The sequence below is a fragment of the Triticum urartu genome, chromosome 3A (genome assembly GCF_056163025.1).
Source record: "Triticum urartu cultivar PI428250 chromosome 3A, HENAU_Tu73, whole genome shotgun sequence".
Lineage (NCBI taxonomy): Eukaryota > Viridiplantae > Streptophyta > Magnoliopsida > Poales > Poaceae > Triticum > Triticum urartu.
The window spans coordinates 58,896,848-58,920,667 of NC_141875.1; the positions used below are offsets into that span (position 1 = coordinate 58,896,848).

Below are 23,820 nucleotides of genomic sequence, written 5' to 3' on the forward strand. Positions count from 1 at the left end.
TCCATATCATCGAGGATGGACCCTAGCTTCTTGAACGGCGTGAGGTCTAGACGTTGCATGCCTATGCGAGTTCGGACGTCAGCTCGCGATATAGGGCCATGGTGGAACATCCCCTTCTCATCGACGACTTCTTTCATGATGATCATCGCAATGTCACTTTGGATGCGAAAGAAGTCATCTCTAAGTTTATAATCCGCTTCTCCATGAGATTCTAGCCACTTGTGGATATGATCATCATTTCTGCTTCTCATGCAAAGCTTTTGGTGATCCGTGTTGAACTGAATCATGAGATGGAGGATGTAGAATCCATCCTTCTTGCTTGGTTTTGGGACTTGGATGCATGAGAAGTTAGTTTTATGCGCGAAACCCATCTTCTTGTTCCTTTGTTTCCTGATCTGCATGTGGCCACCTCTAAAGCTGAAGCCTTGGAGAGCATCATCTAGAATATTCATTATGTGGGTGTAGTCTTTTTTCTCGTAGTCTCTGGAAGGGTCAAAATACACAGCGTGGGAGACTTGCGGATAAAGAACGATAAGGACGGCGCGCCCGTTGCTGCGGGGAAAAGACACCTCAAATTATTCCCCATAGAGAGAGAAGGAATGATTGAAATGTATGAAAGGGTTGTTCGAAACTGACTTACTTTGGATGGTAAGGCACGAGGACAATTTCGGCATGACCTTTGCTAAAAAATGGACATATCGAGCGCCTGAAATTCACCGGAACGGAAATGAATCAACATTCCAGCGTAACATAGGCAACTCGGATCATTTACCAAAACATGACATGTCCAAAACATGACATATCCACATATCACATGTCCAGTTCAAATTTGCATATAAATTCAGCAAATTTTGAAACCTATCTAAATTCATAACTAAATAGATAACCTAATTAACATAACTAAAACCTAAGTAAATTAACCCTAGCTAGCAGAGAGAGAGAGAGAGGGGGTGGTTTACAGAGGGTGCAGGGCGAGGAGGCAGGCCCGACGACGGCCGAGGTTGGGAGGGGAGGAAGCAGAGGAGGGAGGCGAGGGCCGACGGGTCGGGGGCGAGCGCGCCTGGGTCGGGGGCGGCGGGGTCGGGGGCGAGCGCGCCGAGGTCGGGGGCGGGCGCGGCGGTGCGACGGGGCCGGGGAAGAGAGGGTGGGGATTTGGGGGAAAAGAGGCGGGATGAAGCAGGGAGAGGGAGAATTTTGGGTTAAGTGGACGTAGCAGTAGCGCGTTTTCACGAAACGCGCTACTACTATTACGAGTAGCTATAGCGATTTTCTGCAGAAACCGCTACTGCTACCTTGACTAGCTGTAGCTCTTTTTCACTAAAGCGCTACTGCTATAACCAGTTTCCCTTTTTTCTTTTCCTCAGCATAATAGGAACATATATATTACATCATTGGACCCTTGCATAATAATAGCTAAGTGTGTATACAAAATAGGAACATATTTATATTACATCATTAGACCCATGCATAATAATGGCTAATTAAGTGTGTATACAAAATCGGAACATATATATATATATATATATATATATATATATATATATATTACATCATTTGACCGATTCCTCCGCGCTGACGTTTTCGTTTTTGAGTCAGCTTCTTTCCCTTCTTGTTCGTCGAAGAATAATTGAGCCCCTCATTGTGACTTTGCCTTTTCCATGGAGTACGATTTTTCTTTGGTAATGTAGTATTGATTCTTCTTTTGACGTATACTTCATCATCATCGTCATCTTCCATCATTGGGTTGCCGTACTGATCATAGTCTTCCTCGTTGGCGACTCCATCCATTCCAATGATCTTTCTTTTGCCTTTCCTCACGACAACACGACTGGGATTGCATGGGTCGGTTATGAAGAAGCATTGTGTCACGTGCTTAGCGTGTACCCATGGCTCGTTTTTTGTGATAGCGTTCACGGTAGCGCTCTTGGCGTCGGGTATAGTCATGGTAGTGAAAATCCGGCTTTCTCTTTCGACATTCTTAGCCCATCTGACACGGAACATCATCGTGTTGTGAAGTCCAGAGTAGTCAAGCTCCCAGATCTCCTCGAAAATCGTTCAGTTGCGCCGTTGTCGCTTCCGGTCATGCATTCCATCGTCACCCCTGAGTTCTGATATTCATCACTGTCCATATCTTTGGCCTCCGTGTAGGACGTGTATCCGTTGATATCATATGCCTGATAGGTTACGAGGTTGGGCGAGGGGCCATGTGCTAAGGCGTATACGAGCAATCCGTCCTTAGAGCCCTCCTCCGGGGGATTAGCAATAATATGCTCTTTGAACCAATGCAGGAAAGTGGAGTTGTGCTCTCTAGTAACTTCGGCGTCCGTCCTGCATACCCCCCGGTCATGATACTTCTTTGCGATAATTTCTTTGTGCAGTGCCACGAAAGGATCTACCTCGTCTAGGTGTTGTAGCACTACCAAGTTTGCTCTGTCAAAGTCGCTGCGTCGATCTGAGTATCCCACGTGCAGTTCCCTGTGACCGTTGCAGTGACCTTCTCCTTCGAGCCTCCCATCGTGCTTGTTAACGGGCAAACCAACACTAACACCAGGCGGCTGGTCTGCGCCATATAGAAAATTCTCACAGAAAGAGATGCACTCTTGTGTCAAATAGCCCTGGACGATGCTTCCATCCGGATGGGACATGTTACGAATGAATCCTTTGATGATCCCATTCATCCTCTCAAACGGCATCATGTTGTGTAGGAATGACGGCCCCAAGTCTATTATGTCATCCACAATATGGACACACAGATGCACCATCACGTCAAAGAACGCGGGCGGGAAGTACATCTCAAGCTCATTCAGTATCACAACGATCTCTTCCTGTAGCCTTTGGAGCTGCTTCACACTAATCGACTTTCGAGAGATGACGTCGAAAAAGTTGCAGAGACCAATAAGCATGTCACAGACGTGCTTGTCCATTATCCCTCTAAGGGCAACAGGTAATATCTGCGTCATCATCACATGACAGTCATGAGACTTCATCCCGCTGAACCTTTTCTTGTCCGTGTCTAGATATCTACTTATCTTGCCATAGTAACCGGAACTAACTTTGACTCCGGTAAGGCACTTAAAGAATTGATTGATCTCAGCCTGACTTGAGGTGAAGCAAGAAGGGGGGCAATAATCCTCATTCTTTATTTTCTTGCCCTTCTTCTCCCGTGCCTCTGTCTCCGTCTCTGTCTCGTCTGACATTTTACGGGGCGGCATGTGTAGATCTTCCCTGATTTTCAAATCTTGCAAGTCTTTTCTTGCCTTCGGCCCATCCTTGGTCTTATCCGGCATGTTCATCAGTGTTGCGAGCAAGCTCTCAAGGACATTCTTACAGATATGCATTTGATCAAGGCAATGAGGTGTATCGAGTTTGTGCCAGTACTCCAAGTCCCAGAACATAGACCTCGTCTTCCATACCTTCAGCAGCGGCTCCGGCGCCTTTCTCATCGTCTTTCCCGGCGCGGGGCACTCCTTCCAGTTTTTCAACAGCTCATCGATTTCGGCACCGCTCCGCTTACGTGGAGGTCCTCGATGCTCAGCGTGACCATTGAATAGATCTCCATGGTTTCTCCACGGGTCGTCCTGTTCGAGCCATCTTCGATGCCCCATGTACACGATTTTCCCAGACCCGCCATCTTTCCTTGACGTTAGCTGCTGAGACGTCGTATCATCCATGCACCGCGTGCATCCGCAATATCCATGGCACACCTGGCCTGCCACATATCCGTAACCAAGATAGTCGTGCACTGTCGTGATCAGCGCGACTCTCATGTTGAAATACTCGCCTTTGCTGGCGTCCCATGTCTTGGCCGGTGTTTTCCATAACGTGTCTAACTCCTCCTGAAGTAGCCCCAGATACAAATTAATATTATTTCCTGGTTGTTTCGGCCCTTGAATAAGCATGCTCATGCTCATGTACTTCGATTTCACGCACAACCAGGGGGGGAGGTTGTACATCCATACAAACATGGGCCATGTGCTATGGTTGGTGCTCTGGTTGCCAAACAGATTCATGCCATCGGTACACGCACCGAGCACGATGTTCCTTGCATCACATTCAAAATACCGATAGAAGCTGTTCAACACTCTCCACTGGCTTCCATCCTTGACGTGTCTCAGCTTCGGATCATCTTCATCGTCGGGCTTCTTCCTCTCCGCGTGCCAGCGCATTAGCTTTGCTTCCTTGGGATCTACAAAATACCTCTGGAGACGGCGAGTGATCGGTACGTACCATACCACTTTCTGGGGACATTTCTTCCCGGCCTTCTTGTATCGAGAAGCATTGCACACCGGACAACTTGTTTTTTCCGCGTGCTCCTTCCGATAAATTATGCAATCGTTGGCGCATCCATGGTATCTAACGTGTGGCAGATCAAGAGGGCACACGATCTTCTTGGCCTCATCAACACTACTAGGACATAGATTACCCTCGGGAAGAACATCCTTTAGCTACTTGAGATGCTCATCGAGGCTAGTGTCGGTCCATTTGTTTTTAGCCTTCGTCTTCAGCACTTGGAGCGTGAAACTCAAGCGGGTCACCTCAGGATTGCAACCATCATACAATGGAGTGTTCGAGTCTACCACCAGTTGCTCCAGCTTAGCCTCCTCTCTAGAAGCATCTCTCTCAGTACTCGTCTCCTTGCGAAACAATGCTTGAACATGAGGGTCTCGCACGATTGAACTTTGTACCGACGAACTCTGCTGCGTGGAGTCCATGTCGTTCTCTCCGCCCCCATGTCCGGCCCCTTCTCCGCCGCCATGTCCGGCCTCTTCCCCGCCGCCATTATCGATCATCTCTTCGTCTTGCCCCGTGTCATCATTACCTGCCCCGTCGGCATCCTCAACCTCGTCATCCTCATCTTCAGTTATCCACCGAGTATAGCCATCCATGAAACCAGTCATAAGCAGGTGCGCTTCGACACGACCATCGACATGGGGGTCAAGCCAAACTATTCCTTTGCATTTTTGACACGGACATAAAACCTCTGTCAGGTTATTTTCCTTCATGTCCTGCACCGCCGACCGCAACCACCTGTCCACCATCGTTCCACTGACCATCGTCAACTCTGCACGGTAATAATAAACAAATTGATTATAAAAATGCGTGCATTCATCAAAGTCATACAAAAATTCGGCATGACCTTCCTTAAAAATAGGACATATATAGATCTAGAGTTTGCCCGGAATTCGCCGAAACGGAAATAAATCGACATTTCGGCAAAACATAGGCAACTCAAATGCATAATTTGGCGTCAACTCATGCCACACACACAATTTCCATAAAAATATCACACACACATGCATAAACATATTTCCATTTTGCAAAAGCATGAAATATTAATCACACCTCTATCTCGAGATCGAGCACACGGTGGAGATGATGATGTAGGGAGGTCAAAAGTGCACAAAGCTCTTCTTGACAAAGAAAGATCTAGTTAGGGGGCAAATATGTCACTTAACTAAATGCTACATCTACCTAGCTAGCTAATTTGGGAGGAGACAACTTCAACTAGTGGAGGGGGGAGGAAAAAGAGAAAGGAGATGAATTAATGGAGGTGGTGTAGTTATTACTAGGAGTAATGAAGAGAGAGAAAGGTAGGTAGAAGAGGGAGAGTAATGGGGGGAGAAGTATTGAGGAAGAAGAAGAGTGAGAGAGGGAGGATGTGGGAGGTAGGGGAAAGGGAGGAGAGGAGATGGGGAGGGGGAGGTGGAAAAGGTGGTGGGTGCTGCGTCTTAGCAGTAGCGCGGGAAAGAAAGCGCGCTGCTGCTAAGAGCGTAGCAACAGCGCGCTTTCCTGTCACGCGCTACTGCTAAACGGGCCAACCCTGTGCACAAATTCAAAATTAGCAGCAGCGAGGTGACAAAAAAGCGTGTTGCTACTATGGCATTAGCAGCAGCGGGCTCCCTGGCGCCGCGCTACTGGTAAACTTATGTCGTTGTGTACTGTCGGTGGATTTTTCTAGCAGCGCGGTTTAAGCGTCACACGCTACTGCTAAGTTTGCACCAGTAGCGAGCTTTCCGTAGCCGCGCTGCTCCTACTTAGCAGCAGCGCCTGTTTTTATGCCGCGCTGCTGCTAAGATTCTGTGTATAAGGTTTTCCCTAGTAGTGTATGGGGCCTTAGCACGACAACTTCCCGTCTGTCTACTACAACAAGTTTTGCCCGGCTCCGACGAGGGAGGGACAATGACGGCGGCACACCTTCGGCTCGCTTCAGTGCTTGTAGTCGTCGTTAGATGGTCTACGGACCTAGATGTAATTTTTATTATTTCTGGTGTTCGTTGTATTGCTATGATTGAAGATGAATAGATTGGAAGTTTTTTCGTAAAAAACAGTGACGTGAAAGCATAAGCTATAGGAACTAGACACAAGCCACCCACGCAGATCATGAATAGCTTGTGTCCGTTACCTTGCACATTTCTAACTTTATCTAGCTATATGACCGTCGAGATCAAGAGTGTTGTTATCCATATACACAACTGATCAAGAGTGTACTAAATCAGAGACAAAAAGTTTACGCGTAGAGGAACAATGTCGATGAAGACTGTGGTCTGGATGCTCCCACTATGTATGCTCGTGGTGACACCCATTGCGGCCGAGTACAGGGCATGGAGATTACACCAAGCCCACAAGTCATCCCCGTCCACGATTCACTACGCGGTCAAAATGACACAAACCGATTTCTAGCGAGCATCCAACGGCCAGGAGCGAAAAAAGACCTCGTTGACCAGCATCGAAGGGCCAACGAAGGACGCGATCGGGGGAGCGCCCTGGGAGCGAGTTGCCCAGCCTCATTATTGGTTTGAATAAGTGTTTGAATATAGTGCGAATTAAAAAAAAGACTTTTGAAGATTCACCCGTGGGCGCAAGCTCACTCCTGTAGACGCTGTAATTGAGAAGGGAGCCAGTGAGAAAGAGAGGAGAGGAGTAAAAAAGCACGTGCGGGTCCCGCGAAAGAGTAGTCTCTGTCTCGCATGTGAACCTGCCTGGAAACCAAGGCAGAAGTTTTTTTTTTTCTTTTTTCAACTTACGGCAGAAGAATCGGTGGAGTGGGAACACGAGAGTCTGAAAACAGTGGAAAAGGCACGTGGTGGGCACCCCGGCAAAGTAACTCCACCTTATCTCATACGCATGTGAGCAGCCTGGAATCACGCTGCTATTGGTCGGAAAATGATACTACTAGCGGGATGCTCTGTATTCCATTTGTTCTGTAGCGCGAGTCCGCGTTATGGTTGCCAGCTGCCACTTTCCCGCTTGTTCGGCCGCTCCCATATTAATTTTTTCTTCGCCGACTACTATCAAAGAGATGCCAACAGTGCCTCTGTACTGTACCTGTGACTTTGCTCATCGTTTGGCCGCTGGATCGAAAACGAACGGTCCATATAGGGCGCAAACACATGACAGCGCACAGTATGCAACTGTGTTCTCGGCTCATCATATAAGACCACTTTGTCACGACCCAAAACCGCACTCGGCTCAGCCACTCAGTAGCTCCCTCACCATCTTCCTCCTCCTGCTATTCAGATGCAGATCTGGGCCGCTCTGGATGGCATCCGAGCTCGTAGCAATGCAGGGACGAGGTGGCGATGCAACACGCCATGGAGACCTAAGCAAGGCAGCTTCATCCTTACGTTGAAGAGTAAGCAAGGCAGCAACGGCCGGCGTGTTTGACACTTCCGGCGAGCTAGGTACCACTCACAAACTCTAGCTACGTACTCTGCTTTACCCCGAAGGCAATTTCCCACTTCATTTCATTCGATGTATGAGGCTGTTGGATGATGCAGATCGGAAGTTGTTCTGCTTACCTTTCTTGTTCTTGTTCTTGTATGTTGTTTTAGGAAATGGCATCAAGTAGGACTGTGCGAGTGAGTACAAAGATGGAACAAACTCGGAGAGAGAGAGAGAGAGAGAGAGAAAGAACAACAAGAACGAAGATCATAGGTATGCCCAGCTTCGACCAGGCGTTCTTCTCCCAGCATCATATGGACATAAAGAGAACCGGCCTCCAACCTGCAACAACAAAACTAAGGGATAAGGCTTAGTGGAGCCACTAGATGGGAAGCATACACCCTGACATGGCAGGGGCCAAGCCCTTTGTCCAGCAAGCTGAAGAACTTCCCACCAAAGAGGCAAAGAACCGAGAAAGAAAACCTGGCAACCAAACGAACGAAGCAGCAGAAGGACAACGAAATCACCGGATCTGAACCGGAACAGGGCAAACAAACTCCACAAGACCGCAGATCCAGGGAGAGCAAAACTTCCAAGCCCCTCTCCTCTCTCTTACCCTACACCTAACTAGTAATTTCTCTACACATCTCACCTCCTGCCGACCTCACCGCTGATGGCGAGAAAAGCAGCGGTGTCGCATATTGAGAAGGCAGGAACCAGGAACTCTCGGTCGCATATCAGTCTCCCAAAACAGTAGAGAAAGAGAGTGCTCCTTCACTCTTGTTCTTGTGTGTATTTTGTTGTTGATTGAAACAATACCGATGGAAATAACATTATTACTACCTGTATATATACTGCATGTGGAACTGACGGAAGGTCTTCCCATTTGCCATGTATACCAGATGCCAGGTTTGAGCCATGCAAGATCCAGCAAGCTAGTCAAATGTTTACCCGAGGCTAGCTAGGCCCTTGATGTCGGCAGAACGTGAGAAAGTTATACAAGTACGTACAATATAACTTCGTATTTTCGGAGCCAATTGCAGCACTCCTACTCTGGTATATTGTAAGTCACTCCTCGGTCTTTGTCTCATATCTTCTTTCTTTTTTTGAAATGATTGTCTCTTATCTTGGTACGTAACAATTCTTTTTTCATTATTGTTTCCGGTGTGCCATCGATACATTTTACACTGTCTTTATGCAGGAAAGTAATACAAACACACTTTTGTCAATCTTGTTTAATTTCCTTCTAGTACTACTGGAGATCTAACTTGGCATGACGGCATATTGATCTGTATATACTCCCTCCGTCCCTAAATACTCCCTCCGTTTCTAAATATTTGTCTTTTTAGAGATTTTAAATGGACTATCATTTACGGATGTATATAGAAATGTTTTAGAGTATAGATTCACTCATTTTGCTCCGTATGTAGTTATTTGTTGAAATCTCTAGAAAGACAAATATTTAGAAATGAAGGGAGTATTTGTCTTTTTAGAGATTTCAACAAGTGAATACTTACGGAGCAAAATGAGTGAATCTACACTCTAAAATATGTCTATATACATTCATATGTGGTAGTCCATTTGAAATATCTAAAAAGACAAATATTTAGGAACGGAGGAAGTAGAAAGTAGAAGAGTAAATTTTGTTATGACCATATGATTTCTCTTGGCGCTCTGTTTTTCTTTTTCTTTTGCGGCTGTTGTCTTCTTTTGTCCCTTGTTTTGCTGGTGGCTCTAGCTCTCTGTATCTATATGTTGTAAAGTCTGAATATTAATCAAAGCAACAACCAATGATTGAATCATTGCTCTTTTTTTTTGCGGGTGAATCATTGCTGCAGCAATATAGGTACCAAAATAAATGAGTTGACGTATTGCTGGATGCTAGGGCACCCTAGCTTAATTGAATCGGAAAAAAAGATGAGTTGAGTTATTGCTGGATGCTAGGGCACCCTAGCTTAATTGAATCAGAAAAATAGATGAGTTGAGTTATTGCTGGGTCATCAACAAGCCGGGAACTAATAAAGGAGTCGAGTGATGAATCAAAATTAAATGTTTCCACCAAAAAAAGGTACTACTAGCAACAAGGCAATGCCTATCCAATTATAGCCGCTCCACCACTCCTACAGCTTATAATCGCAGTTATCACTTGCCACCGTAGCCACCAGCCCCTTGCTTCCCTTGCTCAGCGGAACTCACTGCTGTAGAAAAGATAACATTTTGTAAGTACCATAGCTAACTAAATACTCCCTCTGTAAACTAATATAAGAGCATTTAGAATACTAAAGTAGTGATCTAAATACTTTTATATTAGTCTACAGATAGAGTATGTATTAAATTTGAGAGTGCATAGTTACTAATTTATTTCTAATCATCCAAAACTCCCCTAGACTATGCCGTGAAGGCTAATCACAAAATACAGTAGCCCCCGATATACTGCGGCTAAGATATAAGTTAGGATCCAATCACAACCATGATTTCTGTCACATAACTCCACATATGACACGCGGTAAGACAGTAAATATACTGTGGCTAGTGTGCCCGTCCACCCCGCACAAGGGACATTGTGTGACACAAGCATTCTCCCAAAACATTTATCTATGGGTACCAAGGAAATTAATCTCGAGAGGGATTCTAGCACTAGAACTTATTGTGGTTTCATGATTTAGAAAAAAAAACTACTGCATTTTCTAATATTTCCCCTGAACTTGAGATTTGGCACACCAACCACCATCAACCCATACATGTTCAAGGCAGCAAGACCGACAAGTGGGATGTTTTTGTGATTTTAGTTCTGGGGAGGGTCATTCTTTGAAGAACCGATACAAAATAAATGTGCTTTTTTGAAATTATTCCATGAAACTATACTCTGTTATTAACATTTGAAAAACGGAGTAAAATGTGGTTTGAGGAGATTTACTTACCATGTCCAGTTAGCCCTCGATGAAAGCAAAACCACTGATGCCGACGATGGCGACGAATGGTCCGACAGAGGCACAGAGAATGACCCTCCCGAAAGAGAAACGGCGCTTGTTAGGGTCACGGGAGCGGGACACACAGTAGGCTGTGAACGCCTCTGCGACTCCCAACATGAAGATGGTGGCGAGGGTGAGGTAGTAGGCGCTTTTGTTCTTGCCAAAGACCCCTCCCCTGGGAGGCTTGTAGAGCACTGTGCCTATGACCATGCTCAGGGTGAGCAAGGCCATTATCCACAGTGCCAGCGCAAGGTTTGCTGGAAACAAAATAGTGGGCACGTTTGCTGGCTCATCATCAGGCACCACTGCAGACTCTGGGTCTATGTTGCCATTGCCGTCCTGTATAATATGGAAATAAGCAGTGTCACATCATTAACACTGCAAATACGGAGGAAGAGAATGAGAGCGTACAAAGCAAGCACAATCGGATTTCGATTCACAAGTGTTAGAGCTATTTATATTTATACACGCAATAGCTCCACGCCAAGAAAAATATACACAATTGCATTATAGAGGATCCAATAACAAAAAATACGGTTGCGTTTCACTTCCTCATTTTCTTTTCCATAAAAACATAGCCAGATTTCCACCCGCAAAATAAAGCACAGCCAGATTTCGATTCACGAGTATTAGCTACTTATATTATATATATACACAGCAGCTCCACGCAGAAAGATTTATATGCAATGGCATTAGTGGATCTAATAAAAATATATATGCAGATGACAGTAATCATATTGAACAATCATTAAACATGTCTTTTTTTAGGGCTACATTAAACATGCCTTCTGCAGTAATAAAGGGAGATTAAACATTTAATCTCAGTACCGACATATGTAGAGATTAAGGATTGGGTAATTGTTGAAATGAGCACAACAAAGAGAAAACTGAGAAGAGAATTTCCCAAGCATCGTGTTGACTACTTGCATAAAATGATGTTATGCTTGGATTAGTGGAGGCTACCGACGAAATGACAAGTAAGTACGCTGGCTGGAGTGGCGTGTGTACTTTTGTGGCTGTTCTGATCACTTGTCAAACTGCGGAACTAAAATGTGCCAAGACGGGTCGGAAAGACTAGGTTAGGGATCAAGATGGTTGATATTTTTTTTTTTAAAGAAGATGGTTGATATATTTTCTAGAATCTAGATGCTCTTAAGTAAACCTATGCTGGCATGAGCCCTCTCATGTTCCTTCTACATAGAGATGGTATGTGTGGGAGATGAAGTGGCTCCGTGTTGACTATAAGGTCCCCTGAATGTTTAACACTGGATCTTGCATCAGTGCTTCTACAGTGTCATCCGCAACCTGCTTGGCTGCACGTTCTCTACGACTACAAGACTAGTACCACGATAGATCGATTAACCTGAAAGAAACAAAATTAAGGAAACGAAACTACTTTACATATGACATGAAAATGCTTCGTTGAATTGTACTAAAATCATAGAGATAGTGTCATACATGTGCCTTTGTTGTTAAAGAAAAAGCGAACGGAATACACTCACACAAACGCACGAATCCGGGTGCAAGGGGTTGGAGCTTGACGAGTGGGATAGATAGCAAAGTCAAATAAAAGGAAAATATCTTAGTTGGATCGTACTTAGCTTTGTTTATGTATCTCGGGAGAAAGAAATCTACAGAGATACGAGGAGTTCATACGTACCCCTCCTCTTTGTTTATTTTATTAGTATTAAGATTTGTCCGCACGACTGCAACCACTACTTTCAGCACGCAGCCAATTCCAACATGGACTCTTTGAGATTCTAGTTTATACTTTGTACACTATCACATATATGCCATGTGATATAAACTCAAGGTACGATTCCTATATTCTTGATTGAGATCGACATGGAATAGAAGGACACATAAATACCTTAGTCCGAACTTTAATCAGCAAAAAAGTGCACACGACACATGGAACTCCATGTACACAAAAGAAATAACTGATTCGATTCATGTATAGGAGCCACTAAAATCCCCAAAATAGAACACACATACACATAAAATACCGATGCCAAAATAACTACTCTCTCCTTTCATCTATATAGGGCCTAATGCGTTTTTCAAGACCGCGTTTGACTATTGACAAGATTAATGGTACATGACATGCATAATGTGAAAATTATATCATTGAAAGCTCCTTTCACATACGAATTTGACGATGTGCTTTGTGTAACTTGCATGTCATATATTATTGCTCTAACATTTGGTCAAACTTAGCCTTGAAAAATGTATTAGGCCCTATATAGATGGAAGGAGGGAGTATTCAATTTCTTCCTGAAAAACAAAATGAAAAAAAATCTTCCAAAGTGGGGCCTAGAGTCATAGTAGAAGAACGAAATCAACATAAAGCTAATACGGAAATACAAACATGCATTATCCGATGCACAAACAAAGGAAAAGGCACAGATTTGTGTCGAACCACCAAACACGGAGCAACATATAGAAAGCGGAAAAAGCCCGGGCCGGAACAACCCACGAGAGACTAACCCTAATTGACATAAGGATCCAAATTAAGGGAAAACAAACCAACTGAAATACACAGATTTGGGATACCGGAGAAGTCCAAGACAGTATAGCCAGAAATCACATGAAACGAAACGAAGAAATAAAATTGCAGAAATTTCTTGGTGTCTACCGCGAGAAGATTGATTCGAAGCGAAGCAATGTGCGGAACCAAACTCAAGATCCGGGTTCTCCCGATTGGGACATGTAACGGAAGGACAAACCTAACTAGCTAGTCGACTGATCTCACCTGCGGCTCAAAGTTGGGGCTGTTGTTGTTGCGGTGGACCTCGAGGCCATTGGTCAACAGGGGAGGCCACCATTGCCATTTCCGTGAGCTGCACCCCCTACCAACGGCACATAAAAAGTAAAGAGAGACCGTCGCGAAGAAAATGTATGTTTGTTTTGACGTGAGATCCGGCGAATACCTCGTAGATGTCGCAGGCGGAGGAGACGCGGATGGGGACATGGTCTTCACTGGTCGTCGGCGGCAAGCTGTAGGTTTTGTTCTTGAGCATGGCTGTCGCCCGCTTCCATAGGTTCTTGGCGGTGGCCACGGGCTCCGGCGAGCGCCCACGCCTCCTGCTGAAAATTAAAGAAAAATGACGCCGCCACGTACGTGATAGCTGGGGGGGATCAAATCTGCTGTTCAAGAGAAATTAAGCTAAGCTGATAGTGTTGGGGCAATGTGTGCTTACCCCATGGCCGTGCGGTCGCAGAGGTCGAGGCTGCGGAACTCCTCGTCCTCGCTCTCGATCGTGTGGGGTGAGATCGACAGATCTTGCGCTTAGCGAGGGTATGAGGGATGAAGTGCGGGCGATGGACTGATGACGATGGGGCGGCGGGGGGCGCGGGGGGTAGTGAAGTAAGTGTTCCGGAATTCTCGTGCTTGCTTTATACTGGTGGGCGGCGGGCGTCGCAGTGGGACCCGCCATTCAGAACGCGTCGCTGGCGCGGTGGGCCCGGCCGTCCATCGCCGCAGTGGGACCCGCGTTCGGAACCTCAACGCGGGAACTTTCGCGAGGACGACGTAACAGGCACGGTGGGACCCGACCAGCAGAGGGGGAAACGTGACGATGGACGGTACAACCATCGGGAACCTTCTAGAGACAAGAGACGTTAGGGACGAGTGGTGACATAGAAAAACGGAGACTGCTGCACACACGACGAATAGCTGTATATACAACTATTGCACGAAGGCCCATCTAGCGGTGTGTTGCCGTTTGCCATGCATGCATGGACGGCCCGAGTGGATGGTCATGCAACAATCATTAATCATATGCATAACACTATCCTCTCGAGACCGCACCATCCACCCTGATCATATGCATAACCTGCATGGCTCGTTCAGCGGCGTCTGCAGAGACTCATCTGGTCAGTTCTTGGGCGCTTCAGCAATTAAAACATATGGGATCACGGAGCCTGCAATTCTCCAAGTGCTTGCTTGCTGGGAGGCGCTAGCATTAGCTTCAGATTTGGCATTGACCGATTTCATTGTTGCTTCTGACTATCAAGGTGTAGTAAATGATATCAAGCATGGTACAGGAGGGGCGTATGCGAGCACAGTCAAGGAGATTATTGAGACGTCAAGAGATTTTCATCAGTGTACCTTCATCTTCGAAGGTAGATCCACCAATATTGAGGCGCATAGTCTCGTTAAGCACGCTTTCGGTCTGGATTTTGGGCATCATCTGTGGCTCATAAACCCACCAGACATTCATTGTATCCCTATGAACTTCTTTGATTAATAAAGTGTGTTTAGACTAAAAAAATACATGCATAACACTATTTTCTCAAAAAAATAAAAATAACACTATAGCAGTGCTATAGAAAATCCGTGGTCAAGGCATTATCTGTGGTCGTGTGGTCGTGACAGATCGCTCCAGCTATGAATGCGCAGTGGAACCACCCATGTGGCCGCAACGCAACTGCCTGGGTGCTTCACCCTGTGGCCGCATTGAAGCCTGATGTTTTTTTTTTGCCCCGCGTTTCGCGGCCATCAGGGTGCTTCGCTGCAACTGCCTTGGACTAGGAGTTGCGTTCTCACTCGTTTGTAGAAGTGGAACGGAACCGTTTTTTGGACAACCAGGGAGACCCTCCCGGCTCCATTATATACTCACCACAGTACTCTGTACTATAATAAGTACTAGCAAATGTCGAACTACCATAAAATCTTGACAATCCACTCTGCGTTAATTTGGTTATTTCCGTTCTGTTTTTTACTTTCCATGCTGCTCTTGTCCACTTCAGTACTTCTGTGGGGTTTTTTCACTTTAATTGAACACTAGTAACTGGATGTACGTGCGCAGAAAATTGCAATGGCTACAGCTGTCAGGCTTTGCGTTTTGCCTTCCTCTAACACAAAGCGGTCCATGCATGTCCACATCCGAGATATCCGGGTGTCATGCTTCATGGCAGGAGGGATTCGGTCAATTTTCATTCGATGGCTTTTTTTCTAAAGTTCGCCAAGACCTGGTAGCAGTGGATAACATGGAGCATCGTGCTAAAAAAAACATGGAACATCGTAAGACCTTGTACAATGGGAGATGCTTAGAGGAGTGCTTAGAAAAATAAACCAAGATTTTCTGAAGCACTGGTGCCTATTTCTACAATAGAGTTAAACGTCTACCCTGTACAAATAAGCATCGGTGCTTAAGAAAAACCTGATTTATTTCTTTAAGCACCTCCCATTGTACAAGGCCTAAGCGGGGAGAGCAGCAGACGCCTCTATTAATAAGCTCAGCGTTCACACAATGCTAGCGTCTTTGTATACAACGTCAGAAAGTCGGATTCTTCCCTCATAGAAAAGTCAGATTCTGCTAGCTTTCACCTTAAAATGTTGGTTCCTATAATAATTCGTTGAGCTAGGTCACCAGACATTTGACTGTGAAAGGTACAAATGAGGACGATCAATAATGGGGATCAAACTATGTGGCGAATGTTCCGTACTCTGGAATTTTTACTGCAGAACGTATCCGTATCTGGTCCATCTCATGTAGTGTACGAATGTGTGCTTTGTAGGAAGGGCCGAACGGGTGCACTGCCTGAACTGAATAGGCACGGTTGCGTCTGCCATAGTGGGGTCCAAAACATGGTTGCGTGCAAGACGACATCTGGTTTCGGATGAGATGAGACCGGTTTTCGGATAATACTGTATGGATGTGTTTGATAGGCTGCCTCAGCTAGGGCCACGCGGAATGAAATCGGCCTGTTTGGTTGTCTGGGTTGCATCTGTTTTCAGGCCCGCATGAACCTCAAATTAGCTTTGGGCCTGTATTTGAAGGAACGGCCGAATCGACCTGTTTCCAGAGCTAGGCTTGCTCAAGCCACGTGTGGCGAGTGCCTGCACGCGTGGGGAAGTGCGGGAGACGATAGGACGTCTCATAACCCTCGATGTTCTCTCCAGTCACCCCCACGCTAATTCACACACACTCGCTCTCTCTCCCCTCACCGCCCCTTTGGTGTCTCCGATGGCAGAGCCACCGTTGTCCCCCCTCCCCACCACCACTGCCATCATTGTCGGTAGCAACCCCATCCAACAGAGGTGGATTGCCGCCCCCTCTTCTGAAGGAAATATGCCCTAGAGGCAATAATAGAGTTATTATTTATTTTCTTATTTCATGATAAATGTTTATTATTCATGCTAGAATTGTATTAACCGGAAACATAATACATGTGTGAATACATAGACAAACATAGTGTCACTAGTATGCCTCTACTTGACTAGCTCGTTAATCAAAGATGATTAAGTTTCCTAACCATAGACATGAGTTGTCATTTGATTAACGGGATCACATCATTAGGAGAATGATGTGATTGACTTGACCCATTCCGTTAGCTTAGCACTTGATCGTTTAGTATGTTGCTATTACTTTCTTCATGACTTATACATGTTCCTATGACTATGAGATTATGCAACTCTCGTTTACCGGAGGAATACTTTGTGTGCTACCAAACGTCACAACGTAACTGGATGATTATAAAGGTGCTCTACAGGTGTCTCCGAAGGTACTTGTTGAGTTGGCGTATTTCGAAATTAGGATTTGTCACTCCGATCGTCGGAGAGGTATCTCTGGGCCCACTCGATAATACACATCACTATAAGCCTTGCAAGCATTGTAACTAATGAGTTAGTTGTGGGATGATGTATTACGAAACGAGTAAAGAGACTTGCCGGTAACGAGATTGAACTAGGTATTGAGATACCGACGATCGAATCTCGGGCAAGTAACATACCGATGACAAAGGGAACAACGTATGCTGTTATGCGGTTTGACAGATAAAGATGTTCGTAGAATATGTGGGAGCCAATATGAACATCCAGGTTCCGCTATTGGTTATTGACTGGAGACGTGTCCGGGTCATGTCTACATAGTTCTCGAACCCGTAGTGTACGCATGCTTAAAGTTTGGTGATGATCGGTATTATGAATTTTTGTGTTTTGATGTACTGAAGGTAGTTCGGAGTCCCGGATATGATCACGGACATGACGAGGAGTCTCGAAATGGTCGAGACATAAAGATCGATATATTGGACGACTATATTCGGACACCGGAAGTGTTCCGGGTGATTTCGGAGAAAACCGGAGTGCCGGAGGGTTACCGGAACCCCCCCGGGAGAAGTAATGGGCCTTATGGGCCTTAGTAGAGAGAGATAGGGCTGGCCTAGGGCAGGCCGCGCGCCCCCCTCTGGTCCGAATTGGACTAGGAGAGGGGGGGGGGTCGGCGCCCCCCTTTCCTTCTTCCTCTCCCCCTTCCTTTCCCCCTCCTAGTAGGAGTAGGAAAGAGGGGAGTCCTACTCCTACTAGGAGGAGAACTCCTCCTGGCGCGCCATAGAGGGCCGGCAGGCCTCCCCCTTGCGCCTTTATATACGGGGGCAGGGGGCACCTCTAGACACACAAGTTGATCAGTTGATCTATTCCAGCCGTGTGCGGTGCCCCCCTCCATCATAATCCACCTCGGTCATATCGTCATAGTGCTTAGGCGAAGCCCTGCGCCGGTAGCTTCATAATCACCGTCATCACGCCGTCGTGGTAATGAAGCTCTCCCTCAAAGCTCTACTAGATCGTGAGTTTGTGGGACGTCACCGAGCTGAACGTGTGCAGATCACGGAGGTACTGTACGTTCGGTACTAGGATCGGTCGATCGTGAAGACGTACGACTACATCAACCGCGTTGTCATAACGCTTCCGCTTTCGGTCTACAAGGGTACGTGGACAACACTCTCCCCTGTCGTTGCTATGCATCACCATGATCTTGCGTGTGCGTAGGAATTTTTTTGAAATTACTACGTTCCCCAACATTTAAGACCTCTGCTATTTCAAAAAATTCCTCTCATATTTCATCATGAAATTTTTTAGAGGTACGGATCCTAGCACTTCTACATACAGCCGAAACTGGATAAACCTTTTGTTTCCATTTCTGCTTAGGCTTATTTTGGTCTGTCAGCCGATCCTCACAACCGGCCTCCGTGGACCTAACCTCTGGAGCATCAACATGGATCGAATCCCTAGGGGAACTGAAATCCTCATCTTCCTCTGTCTCAGGAAGTGATGGAGCAAGATCCCTACAAAAACTATCAAGAACCCTAACTCCCAACGCATCTATGTCGGAATCGTTCATGGCTTTAACAGCTGCTAAGTTACGAATCATTTCCAAAGCATGCTCCGCTTCGAGATCAAGGATATCATTAACTGATCTAGTGATTTCACTATCCTTACTACCTAATGAGACCCCTAATTGATTTGCATTGTGAAAAATTTCATCATTTGAAAAATGCAAAATCGAATTTGACGTATTGACTGACATACCAGTAGTGACCTCAACGTCACGAAGCTTGGTCGCCCGCATAGCGCACCTCAGCTGCATGTCATCAACATCCGGCTACTCCTGAAGACGACTGCTCATCCGTCGTCCTTCAGAAACAGGATCCGGGATCCCTCCAAACGCAATGATCTCCTCCCGCGTGGCCCCATTTGGGGCGGGGCCTCCTGCCCAACCCCCAATAGAGCTCGACTGAACTGGAACAACCGAACAACCTTTAAGAGCCGTGGAAGCCTCCCACGGCATCAGCCGGTGGCCGGACCCCGGGGACGCCACCGGAACCACACCAACCGCCGACGCCAAGGGAGAGAAAGGGGTGGAGGCCACCTGCCCATGCCCCCTCCTAACCTGGTCCCACGGGCTGAGTGAGGCGAAGTCACCACCGGACACGCCACTCAGGGCGAAACGAATGCCGCCAAGGGAGAAGCGGGGACGAAGACCTCCTGCCCACGTCCCCCTTCCGGTCCTGCCGCCGAAGCTGAGCACGACGAAGGAGAGGCAGGGGCGCAGGCCTCCGGCCCGCGCCCCCACCCTGTCTGACCCCAGTCACCAGGTGCGCTATAGGAGAGTCAGGGGCGGAGGCCTCTTGCCCTCACCCCCACCCAGTTCGACCACGCCGCTGGCCCGTGGCACGTCCTCCTCGGTAGCAGTCCTGACTGGGCTCCTCGCCGGCGGAGAAGCACCACCCAGGTCAAACGCTGCTGGTGCTATCGGTGTAGTCTCCACCAAGGGTAACACGGCAACAAACTCATCATCCACAGGAGCATCAGCATCAACAAAATCCAGGGTAGGAAGCGATCGCTCAAACACGTCATCACGCTCCACCCAATCACTCCACAATCTCGGAGGAGCAGATGCAGGCTCGAACGAACCAAATCTCAACGTGCTCATGGGTGCAGTCATGGAGGGTGAAGTCCCTTTCCCGGATGTTGTCACATCGGAACCCTGGATGTTAGACGCCTCGTGTCCATGATCATCCTATCGCACCTCCTAGTTACCCGAGCCATCATCCTTATCCAGCATGTCAACATCATTCTATGCCAAAGTGATACGTCCATTTTGCATCATGCTTTTATATCGATATTTATTGCATTATGGGCTGTTATTTCACATTATGTAACAATACTTAAGGCCATTCTCTCTTATTTTACAAGGTTTACATAAGGAGGGAGAATGCCGGCAGCTGGAATTCTGGGCTGGAAAAGGAGCAAATATTAGAGACCTATTCTGCAAAACTCCAAAGGTCCTGAAACTCCACGGAACACCTTATAATAAATAATGAAAAATCCTCGCCAAATATGAAGACCAGGGGGCCCACACCCTGCTCACGAGGGTGGGGGGCGTCCCCCTAGGGCGCGCCCGCCTACCTCGTGGGCCCCCTGGTGGCTCTCCGATGACCATCTTCTCCTATATGAAGTCTTTCATCGAGAAAAAAAATAGGAAGCAACCTTTCGGGACGAAACTCCGCCGCCACGAGGCGGAACCTTGGCGGATCCAATCTAGAGCTCCGGTAGAGCTATTCTGCCGGAGAAACTTCCCTCCCAGAGGGGGAAATCATCGCCATCGTCATCACCAACGCTCCTCTCATCGGGAGAGGGCAATCTCCATCAACATCTTCATCAGCACCATCTCATCTCAAAACCCTAGTTCATCTCTTGTATCCGATTCTTGTCTTCAAGTCCGGGATTGGTGCTAGTAGGTTGCTAGTAGTGTTAATTACTCCTTGTAGTTGATGCTAGTTGGTTTAATTGGTGGAAGATCATATGTTCAGATCCTTTATGCATATTAATACCCCTCTGATTATGAACATGTTTATGCTTTGTGAGTAGTTACGTTTGTTCTTGAGGACAAGGGAGAAGTCTTGCTATTAGTAGTCATGTGAATTTGGTATTCGTTCGATATTTTGATGAGATGCATGTTGTCTAGCCTCTAGTGGTGTTATGTGAACGTCGACTACATAACACTTCACCATTATTTGGGCCTAGAGGAAGGCATTGGGAAGTAATAAGTAGATGATGGGTTGCTAGAGTGACAGAAGCTTAAACCCTAGTTTATGCGTTGCTTCGTAAGGGGCTGATTTGGATTCATATGTTTCATGCTATGGTTAGGTTTACTTTAATACTTTTGTTGTAGTTGCGGATGCTTGCAATAGAGGTTAATCATAAGTGGGATGCTTGTTCAAGTAAGAACAGCACCCAAGCACCGGTCCACCCACATGTCAAATTATCAAAGTACCGAACGCGAATTATATGAACGTGATGAAAACTAGCTTGACGATATTCCCATGTGTCCTCGGGAGCGCTTTTCCTTATATAAGAGTTTATCCAGGCTTGTCCTTTGCTACAAAAAGGATTGGTCCACCTTGCTGCACTTTATTTACTTTTGTTACTTGTTGCTCGTTACGAATTATCTTATCACAAAACTATCTGTTACCTCTTATTTCAGTACTTGCAGAGAATACCTTGCAGAAAACCGTTTATCATTTCCTTCTGCTCCTCGTTGGGTTCGACACTCTTACTTATCGAAAGGACTACGATAGATCCCCTATACTTGTGGGTCATCAAGACTCTTTTCTGGCGCCGTTGCCGGGGAGTGAAGCGCCTTTGGTAGGTGGAATTTGGTGAGGAAAAATTTATATAGTGTGCTGAAATTTACTGTCACTTGTTATTATGGAAAGTAATCCTCTGAGGGGCTTGTTTGGGGTATCTTCACCCCGACTAGTAGAGCAAAGAGTTGCTCCTCAACCTACTGAAAATGAAAATGAAAATGAAAATGAAAATACTTGCTTTGAAGTTCCTTCGGGTATAATAGAAAAACCGCTAGCTAATCATTTTTTAGGAGATGGAACAAAACATCCTGATGAACATCTAATATATGTGGATGAAGTTTGTGGATTATTAAGCTTGCAGGTGTATCCGGAGATGTTATTAAGAAGAAGGTCTTCCCCTTATCTTTGAGGGGAGATGCATCGACATGGTATAGGCTATGTGATGATATGAGGTCTTGGAATTACAAATGATTGAAATTGGAATTTCATCAGAAGTTTTATCCTATGCATCTTGTTCATCGTGATCACAATTATATATATAATTTTTGGCCTCGCGAAGGAGAAAGCATCGCTCAAGCTTGGGGGAGGCTTAAATCAATGTTATATTCATGCCCCAATCATGAGCTCTCAAGAGAAATGATTATTCAAAATTTTTATGCTCGGCTTTCTGAAAATAATCGCACCATGCTTGATACTTCTTGTGCTGGCTCTTTTATGATGAAGACTATTGGATTTAGATGGGATTTATTGGATAGAATTAAACGCAACTCTAAATATTGGGACCTCGACAATGGTAAGGAGTCAGGTATGACACCTAAGTTTGATTGTGTTAAATCTTTTATGGATACCGATATTTTCTGTAAGTTTAGCACTAAGTATGGACTTGATTCTGAGATAGTAGCTTCTTTCTGTGAATCTTTTGCTAGTTATGTTGATCTCCCTAAGGAGAAGTGGTTTAAATATCATCCTCCCATAGAAGTAAAAGTAGCTGCACCTATTAATGTTGAAGAAAAGACTATCACTTATAATGATCCTATTGTTCCTACTTCTTATGTTGAGAAACCACCTTTCCCTGTTAGAATAAAGGATCATGCTAAAGCTTCATCTGTGGTTCGTAGAAGTAATATTAAAACATATACACCCCCTGAGCAAGTTAAAGTAGAACCTAATATTGCTATTGTTAAAGATCTCTTGTCTGATAATATTGATGGGCATGTTATTCAGTTCTGCGGTGAAACTGCTAGAATTGCTAAACCTTGTGCTAAAGATAAACATAGACCTGTGGTAGGCGTGCCTGTTATTTCTGTTAAAATAGGAGATCATTGTTATCATGGCTTATGTGATATGGGTGCTAGTGCTAGTGTTATACTCGATCTGTTGTTTCTTGCCCTAAGCTGCCACCGGGTCGTCCCCTTATATACACGGGTTGACGCCTGGCGGCCTACAGAGTCTCGGCTGGCTCATATAACATGTCCAGCTCGGTGAATTCTTTTACATGCCTTACTTCACAAGTCTTACTGATACATGGCGGTTTACCATTATGGGATTTAATCTGCCTCTGGGCTTGGGCCCGCTACAAGTCTTATAATGAACCGCCGCCTTGTATACTCGTCGGGCTTCTTTGAGTAACCCGCCATTAAGATTGACCCGGCCCCTCCTGGGCGGGTCATACCTGGTAGTCATATCCCCAAAATTAGGCCCCAGGTTGATTCGAACTTTGTTCTTGTCAATCTCTAATACTTAGACGAAATCCATATTCCGCCGTTTGTAAAAGCTTTGTAACCCGCCATGACGTCATCTTCAGAAAGTTTGGAAATCTACCTTGACGTCATCTTTAACGGATCCTTATCTTTAAATGCTTTCCAAGAATTGAGGCATCCATTTAGCTGGATAATCATTATTTTGGTCTCCCTTGATTTTCGCACCTTCCCGTTCACCTATTTCCTTATAAATAGGCATGGCCGGTCCTTCTTCTTTCTTCTTCTTCCTTCTCTCGCCACCTCTCTGCCTCTCGAGCTCCGCCGCCGCCGCAACGCTCGCCGTCGTCCTCAACATTGGCCGCTGCATCACCCTGAGCTCGTCCAAAAAAAACGGCGGCGATCCCCCGCAGTAGCTCTGCATCTATAAGCTCTTGCTTTTCACCCCTTAGATCTGCATTAGGGTTCGTGAGTTTTCTTTCTTGTGTTCTTCACTGTTCATCGTAGATTCCTTGCAACTTCTCCACCGCACCCTCTTTTGATCTAAGAGAAGTGTAGGACCTATGCGGTTGTTGTTTTACATCCATTTTAGATGCTAGCAGATCCCTTTCTCTTGT

The 23,820-nt window shown here is 45.9% G+C and overlaps 3 long non-coding RNA genes and 1 pseudogene across 4 annotated transcripts; 1 reads left to right on the forward strand and 3 right to left on the reverse strand.

Annotated features, from left to right (window-relative positions):
• Positions 1 to 7,205: 7,205 nt before the first annotated feature.
• On the forward strand, positions 7,206 to 9,464 carry LOC125542802 (uncharacterized). The gene is made up of 2 exons (XR_015618164.1): positions 7,206 to 7,682; positions 7,833 to 9,464. It is a non-coding gene; the product is annotated as an uncharacterized LOC125542802 (long non-coding RNA).
• Positions 9,465 to 9,662: 198 nt separating this feature from the next.
• On the reverse strand, positions 9,663 to 10,742 carry LOC147978523 (uncharacterized). Its single transcript, XR_015618165.1, has 2 exons — positions 10,584 to 10,742; positions 9,663 to 9,860 (listed from the first exon to the last, which is right to left on the reverse strand). It is a non-coding gene; the product is annotated as an uncharacterized LOC147978523 (long non-coding RNA).
• A 36-nt stretch (positions 10,743 to 10,778) lies between these two features.
• LOC125542801 (uncharacterized) lies at positions 10,779 to 13,979 on the reverse strand. 2 transcript variants are annotated; one of them, XR_015618163.1, is made up of 4 exons: positions 13,835 to 13,979; positions 13,565 to 13,718; positions 13,387 to 13,483; positions 10,779 to 10,973 (listed from the first exon to the last, which is right to left on the reverse strand). It is a non-coding gene; the product is annotated as an uncharacterized LOC125542801 (long non-coding RNA). The 2 variants fall into 2 exon arrangements; XR_015618162.1 differs by having other exon boundaries at positions 13,565 to 13,721.
• A 2,137-nt stretch (positions 13,980 to 16,116) lies between these two features.
• LOC147978524 (uncharacterized) lies at positions 16,117 to 19,498 on the reverse strand (annotated as a pseudogene).
• Between the last annotated feature and the right edge of the window lie 4,322 nt (positions 19,499 to 23,820).